Here is a 7512-nt window from a genome sequence, read left to right on the forward strand (position 1 = left end):
CCCCTCATGGGAGTTGTTTCTCACAACACACATAACCAAGTAAACATCTTGGTCTGACACTATACCCAGAAGACCAACAAAACGGGGACTGAGTGACCTTCACGCAGAGAGCTTCGCCACCCGGAGGAGAAGCGAATCTCTCCCGTGCTTCTGAGACTGAACAAAGTGGCTCTTTCAGAGAGAGGTAGCAGATAGACACCCCAGCATCAAGTCTGCCACTCCTCACTGATTTCCCATCACATAAAGCCAAGGAAGAAGCCACACCAGGAGTTCTGGAGATCACCTGAGCACAAAGCAGCAGCCACTTCTAGCAGTTGGACCCCAAGAAACATGAGGCAGCTTTTACTAGGAAGCAGGAATCACAACAATCATCAAGCTGTGTATTCTCAAATCTATTCCATCCCTGTGCGTGGTACATGGGTGTGCTGCTCTCTGGGCAGCTGTGATGCTGGAGATGCCCAGCGGTGAAAGTGAATAAGCCTGCCTTTGAGTGATACAGCAGCAGCAGTGTTTCTGCAAGCCCAGATAAAAGATAACATGTGAGAGTGACAGGGAATTTCATTTTGTTTGAGGAGCTGTGCAGGCAGTAGACCAAAGCTTCTTTTGGTCTGGGGCAGAAGAGGAGCATGGCATACAGGTGCACTGTCAGCACGGGGTCACTAAGAGGGTTGGTAGCCACATTAGTGCAGCTATCCAATGATCTCAGTATCTAGATCTCACCTGGGTTTTATTTTTACCCAAGCCGTCCCCCTTTTCACCCTCTGTCAAGTAGAGGGAGGAGCATTTCTTCTTCCCCACCCTCATGCAGAAGCAGGTACCTTGAGGGAGCTGCCATCCCGATAAGGTTTGCAGTGGAGGCAGAGCCAAAATCCTGCCTTGGGAATCCTCTGGAAAGAGTGCTTCTTGCCCCAAAGGTCTGATGTGGAAACCACAGTGAAAGCTGGTTAAGAAATTTTAATGAACCCATGTTGCAAGTTCCTGGGCACTTAGTGGTGAGGAAGTGAGAAGAGGTAGGAAAGCTAGGGTCACGTTCCTGTCCCAAAATGACCAGCTATGTCTGGACATCTCAGTGTTTGGTTCTCTAATCCTCCTGACAGCTGGGTTTTGGCACATGTTCAGCACTGACCTTCTGAAAAATAAATCCCTGCAAAACCTTTCAAGATGAGCAGCCAAAACCTAGAAGTATTGCTGTGGCAAAAGTTGCAGATGGAGATTAGGAACTATTAGATGTCAAATGGGAATGTTGCCCAATTTTTTAAAGATACAGAAATAAAGTATTTTTCTTTTCTCTGAAGCTGGTGTCATTTCCAGCCCTTCAAAGCTAGAGAACACTTGCCTTAGATCTATGAGAACACTTGCCCTAGATCTATTTGGTGCATCACACTATTTTAGGCAATAATTTGTGATGAAAAATTCATAATTCATGTGTCTACATCATTTCTTTGCTTTAATCCTACATTCAGCATTTTCTTTTGATGACTAGCAAGAATAACTATCATAAATGCAGATGAAGGTAAGCTGTAACTTTTATCCCAAACTCTCTGTCTATATTTATCAGGCTCGTCTTTTCAGAGAGGTGACCCAGTCCTGCTCCTGCCAAGCGCATCAGCTGCTGCAGCATCTCCCAAGCCCCCACTTTTCTTATGCACCTGTGACAGCATCTGCTGTGTTCCCTCGCACCTCCAAGGTCCTTCACTTCACTGAAGGACTCCCCTTGTAGGGTGGGCTTGTTTTCTGCAGAGGATCCTAAGCGTTTCTACTGGGATGCAGGAGGGAGAGTGCTCTGGGACACAACAACTCCTCCAGGTTTGGCTGTGGCTCTCTGGAGAGCATCAGGAGACAAAGTCAAAGCTGCCTTCCCGTGACCCTGGATGTGGTTTTCACTCCCCACAATACAGTCAGTGAGCAGTCAGGCCCAAGGAATGTGTGCTGTTGCTCCAGAAAAGCTTACCTGACAGTGTGAGATTATGGTGCCCAAGTGAAAATGAATCATTCCCTTCCTCTCAGCAAGGTAAATCTTCCCAAGTATGGGTTGAAATGCTGTTTTGGATTTGCAATAGGAAGGGTACCCAGCAAATCTTCCAACCCCATCCCACAAAAAAAAAGTCTAGCATGTTTTACAGTGCTGAGTTGCTGGGACCTAAGACCTCAGCCATGAAAATCTGACCTACTAATTGCCACTGTTTACACAGTGTATGTGTTACAGATGCTTTCCATCCTCACCTTTACTTCAGGCAGTGCTCCCTTTGGCTGGGTGCAGTCACTCGGACGTGAGGCTTGGCCTGCAGGGCTTGGCTGGTGGGCCTCAGCCCCTCCAGCTATCCAGGGCCACCATTTCCACAGCTTCCCTTCACACCCTGGCTCTCTCCCAAGGTATCTGCAAGAGGGAGAAAAACCCTTCCAAGATAAGCCACTTACTGTATTTCACCGAATGGCTCATTTTGCCTGCATGCAGCTATTTTGTCACTTCTTAAAACTGCTTCTTCCTGTGCGGGGGCACTTGTGACATGCCACAGAGCAATGCTGCCATAGCATAAACATGTGCTTTCAGCAATTTCAGAGAAGGGCAGGGTGCAGGCAGAATTACAGGCTGATTTTGCTGAAGGAAAACTGCCGGCAGACAGGCGTGAGCACACACTGGGTACATCCTGGGAGAAGAGACAACCATCTAGAAAATACATTTACAGGGACAGAAAAACACAGAAGCAGGGTTTTTTTTCCCCCTTGACTAAAGGAAGAAGATGTTATCTGTTACTTTACCTATCTGCAATAGTTAATTCAAAGGATTTCATGATTTTGTGCCGTCTCCATGATACAAAGGGAAGGAGAGATTCAATGTGTATCGAAAAGGACAATAATCTTGAAACATCTTATTGTGCGAGGATAAGAGCAAGCCTCCCATTTGAGGGGCCTGACAGGATCAGTCTAGATCAATTTTAAAAGCTAAATAAATGCCATTTTCATGGCTGTACCTCTGCCTCATGGACTAGATAGACAAATATAAATAAATACATTTATTTACATCCAGCACTGCCCTGAGGGATGCATGGGGCACCTCACTGGCCATCCTGAAGCACAGTGGTCGCAGCAGAGCTATGTGGCTCTGGCTCAGGGTGCTGGGCAGCGTGGGACCAGCTCCTGCAGAAAATGTCCTTGCTAAGGTTGGCTGGACTCGCCAGTGACTGCCCAGGCGGGAGAGGCAGGATGCGACCGTCCCTGCAGGGAAGCCATGCGTGCAGGGTTGGTGCATCTAGGGTGATGGCAGGCAGTGACACTGAGCACAGTCTCACTGCAAGAAACAAGGTGAATCCGCAGCAGTGATGGGCAAAAAATGCAATATATTCGATGCACTGGTGAAAATGATTTGCATTTCCCAATTATCATTGCTGCACAGGATCCCATAGCTCCCCTCTGCTGGGGATTTGGAAAACTCTGTGCCTTGCCAAAGTCAGCTGACATCCTGCAGGATCAGGCCCTAGACTGCATATAAATCAGTTACAGGTGCTTGAATTAAGAGAATTAATTAATAAGACCTTCCCATCCCCTGGAGGTACAGACCACAATGCATTTGGTAGGGTACAAGCCAGCAGGAGACACTATTAATCCTGCGTTTGTCCCAGGTGTGACGGGCTGCTCAGAGCTATTCTTCGTGCTCATGGCAGGGAATTCGCCAGGACAGAACAGACCTCCTTCTGCCCGGGCGCAGGGAACAGCTCATGCAAGACATTAAATCTCCTGATGCCTTCTCTAAATCCCAGGGTCCTCCTCGGAGTTATTCAATACCTGTCACTCCAGACCTGCACATCTGTTTTATCATCCTCGCACTCACCTCTGTCTTTCCGAGATGAATATTTATTATCTTCATTGTAATATCAGAATCAAATCCTCTTTTACTTTCATTACACAGATACTTCCTTGAAGATAAGCATATTTATCTCCCCAAAATATTAACTTCTGAGGTTTTGTTCCAGAATATTTCAGGACTAAATCACAGCCTGGCCCAAATCCTCCTCACATCAGGGAAGCAAAAGAACATTTAGCATCTTCGGCTGGGGTGCCTAAATAAATCCTGGACCAAACTGCAGCCAGTGCTGCACTTCTGGCTTGTGTTAGATGACACTGCCATAGGGCCACAGCATAGTCCAAGCATGAACTGGGTGCACTTATCTTGGCATTTACCATTCATGGCCTGCTGGAAGAAGGCACAGTGCATTACGAAGCTGGCTAAGCGACAGGGACTGTTGCCTGACAGAGCCTGTGTCAGCATGCCTTGGAAGCTGTGAAACTGCAAATACGGCTGATGGAAATGGGCTTCACTGACACTTTCAGGAGCCTGGAAAATGCCTTTTTAATGTGTTAATGTGTCAGCAAGAGAATTACTAGTCTGTTAACAAATGGGGAGCATCTCACCCTACTGTCACTTTTTCCCTTCTCTGATACCTGGCATAAAATTGTGCTCCTACAGTACCTCAGGTGCCTTGATGTGCAGACAGTAGGAGCAGACAGTAGGAGCAGACAGTCTCATTCACATCAGGAGCTTGGCCAGCCAGGCAGTGACAGCTATGCCTTTCCCTCTCTTAAAACATGGGAAGCGCAGCTTCAGCCCCATCCCACCACAATGGGGCCCGAATGGATGCTGGCATGGATGACATGGATGCTGGCAGCAGTGGGAATTGCTTTCTCCTCCCCAGATAACCATAATTGAGGGTCTAGTAAGCCTCATCACAATGCAAGAAGGTAGCAACTCCTCCCCTACATTTCCTGCTGGCTTGATGGGATTGGTCTTCATGGTATAAGACTCCAGGAAACTAAACAGCACAAAGCACTGGAAAATGGAAAGCAGGCAGCAGTGCGCCACTGCTGAGGGCTTGCTGGGCATGGCAGGAGCTTGGTGCCCATCCTGGGGTGGATGGGGCACTATGCAGGGCCAGCAAGAGCAAGTTGGTGCTCAGGCCCAAGCTGACCACAGCACCACGACTGCCTGTGCCTCATTTCTCTGCTCTGCATGAACAAAATTGTTAAATCCATATCACTTTCTTCTTTTTCCCCACCAGGGTGAAGTATCCAAATGAATACTTGCTAGCACTTGACTAATTAGCTTAATTCAGAAACCTGTCTTCAAAAGCCTGTAGCTAAGAAGCCCCCTGAAGTCTGGGAGTTTAAAAGTGACTTGGGTTTGCTTAAAAACAAGCTAAAAAATGAAGGCAGTCACTGTTTCTTTTTTCCTCCATGAGCACAGCTTTGATTCATGGCTATGGCCGTTCCTTTGTATGCTGCAAAACTGGGGAGAGGGGAGGTTGAATTACTTTCTTGATCAAACCAGTTTGCTAGAAAGAGGTTCTGGGGCTATGCAGAGACCAGCATTTTTGATCTGAGGGAGGGTATCAAGACTTCCGCAATTTGGCTTGTTTCCTGGAAAAAAAGAAAAAAAAATCCTACAATATATAATTTCTAATAGATGGTGAAAAACAATCCACAAAAATCATATTTTGTTTCAGTTGTAACTTTTTACTATGCTTTAAATCTCAGAAATAAAAAAAAGGCCTGGAATTCTACCACTTTTCCAAAGGAGGCCGTGTCCCATGGCACCCTGAGCAGCAGGTTTTAGCTGCTTTAGCTTCTCAGGTTCCCTCCCAAAGCAACAGCTCAGCTAAATTCATATGAGTTACCCCAACATTCCCCTCCCATACGTTCCCCTCTGTGCATCCCCACCAACCTGCCAGCCTCCATCAGGGTGGCCCTGGCTCTGATTTTTTTCCATCCCCTCTCATCTGGATGCTGATCACTGGAGCACTGGACACAGTCAAGCTGAAAATGTGCTGGGTTTAGACTTTTTGGGGGGGAGAGGGATACGAGGCACTTGTACCCTGTGTGTGTATGCATTGTGCATCGACCTAGGAGTTGGATCTGACAAGAAATTGGAGGCTGGGAAATGCCAAACTCTTATGGGTTGTATGAAAATTAACGTGGAGGACTCTGTGAGGGTCCTCACCAAAATAAAAGCTTTTGGCTGACAGCATAACCTCATGTGATGTTGAAGAAGCCACCTGCAAGCTCATTTCAATCCCTCAGCCTCAGTTTTGAGGGGAGCTTGAACTGTACTGGAAACCTGAGAAGCATAAGACTTGTGTTTTATATGAAAGCTGGCTCTCCTGGGCTGCATTTGAGCAATTTGTGATTGGTCTGATGGTGGAGAGATGTCACTGCATTGACCCTGGGACAGCAAGGGGGAAAACCCAGGGCTTTGAGGCAGGTCCAAGGCTGACAGAGGGTATCGTGAGTCGAGCAATATGCGCAAGTAAAAAAGAAAAACAAAAAATAAAAACCAGCAGATATAATCCTACTGGCACTGTTTAAATGTCATCCTGCTGGCAGAGGAACCTTTCACATGTTCCCCTGCTTGTAGCTCCAAGCTACTGTTCCCTTTGAGCTGGGAGCCTGATACAAAAGCCTGATACTCCAGGCTTTTGCTGCCTGTGGGGAGAAAGGGGGGGAGTGGGTGCCTGGTGGAGGGAGCTGTGCCCTGGGAAAACCCTGTGGATTAGCCTTTTTGTCCAGGAAAGATGCAAGCAGTCAGCAGCTTTGCACAGTATGCTGCTTCTCCCTCCACAGCCACCAGCATCATCAGTGTCCTCGTTTTAAGCATTTACATAAGACTTTGGTTTTTGAAGCCTGGCAGATCCCTACGTCACTTCTCCTGGCTTTGTGTGGCCTGCTTGGTGGAACAGCAAAGCTCTCTGAGGTGTCCACACCCCCTGGGAAGGAGACATCAAATCTGAGATGTTTCAAGAGAAACTGAGAGAATACAGATGTAACTTGTGTAACAAATACTGCCTCTTATTAAGCAAAAGACAACCACCCTTCCTCCCCCCACTGCAACCTGACGGAGTACCAAAACACAGTCAGCTTAGGCTGAACACTGAGGTGCCAACGAGATTAAAATTAGACTCACGAGCTCTCATCAAGGGAGAGTTTAAGTGCAGTGCTCAATCAGGCTGCAAAATCCTCTAATGACAATTGAAATAAAGTCATTCAAGACACATCCTTATGTGTTGCGGGAAAGAAAGTCTGCCCTTGGCTGCATCACTTGGAAAAGTTATATTTGGTGTCTCTTTTGCCTTCCCCTCCCCATGTGCACTGCTGACTTGGGGCCATATCCTCCCCAGGCTGAAAGTCAAGGCCAGAGTCCTCCTTGGGACAGGCTGCTCTGAGTCCCCTGGCTCCGTGACTGTCCTATGGGCCACGTCTCATAGGAAATGGCTGATAAACAGGAGACAAATAAGATGGGAGATGGGTTTGGTGTATGGCTTTTTCAAGACAGTATAAAGCCACAAAAGCTAATGAACCCCACATGACAACTTGAGGGGTATTGCAGAGAAATTATATGTTGGAAAAAATGCATCAGTTTAGAAAACCCTTCTATAGCAATTTCTCCAAGTGGAGGAGAAGGATGGCTAAGGAAATGTTTCCTGTGCCCTATGCATGTCTCTGCAAGCTAAGCATCACCAGGAC

The sequence above is a fragment of the Oxyura jamaicensis genome, chromosome 2 (assembly GCF_011077185.1).
Source record: "Oxyura jamaicensis isolate SHBP4307 breed ruddy duck chromosome 2, BPBGC_Ojam_1.0, whole genome shotgun sequence".
NCBI classification, from domain to species: Eukaryota; Metazoa; Chordata; class Aves; order Anseriformes; family Anatidae; genus Oxyura; species Oxyura jamaicensis.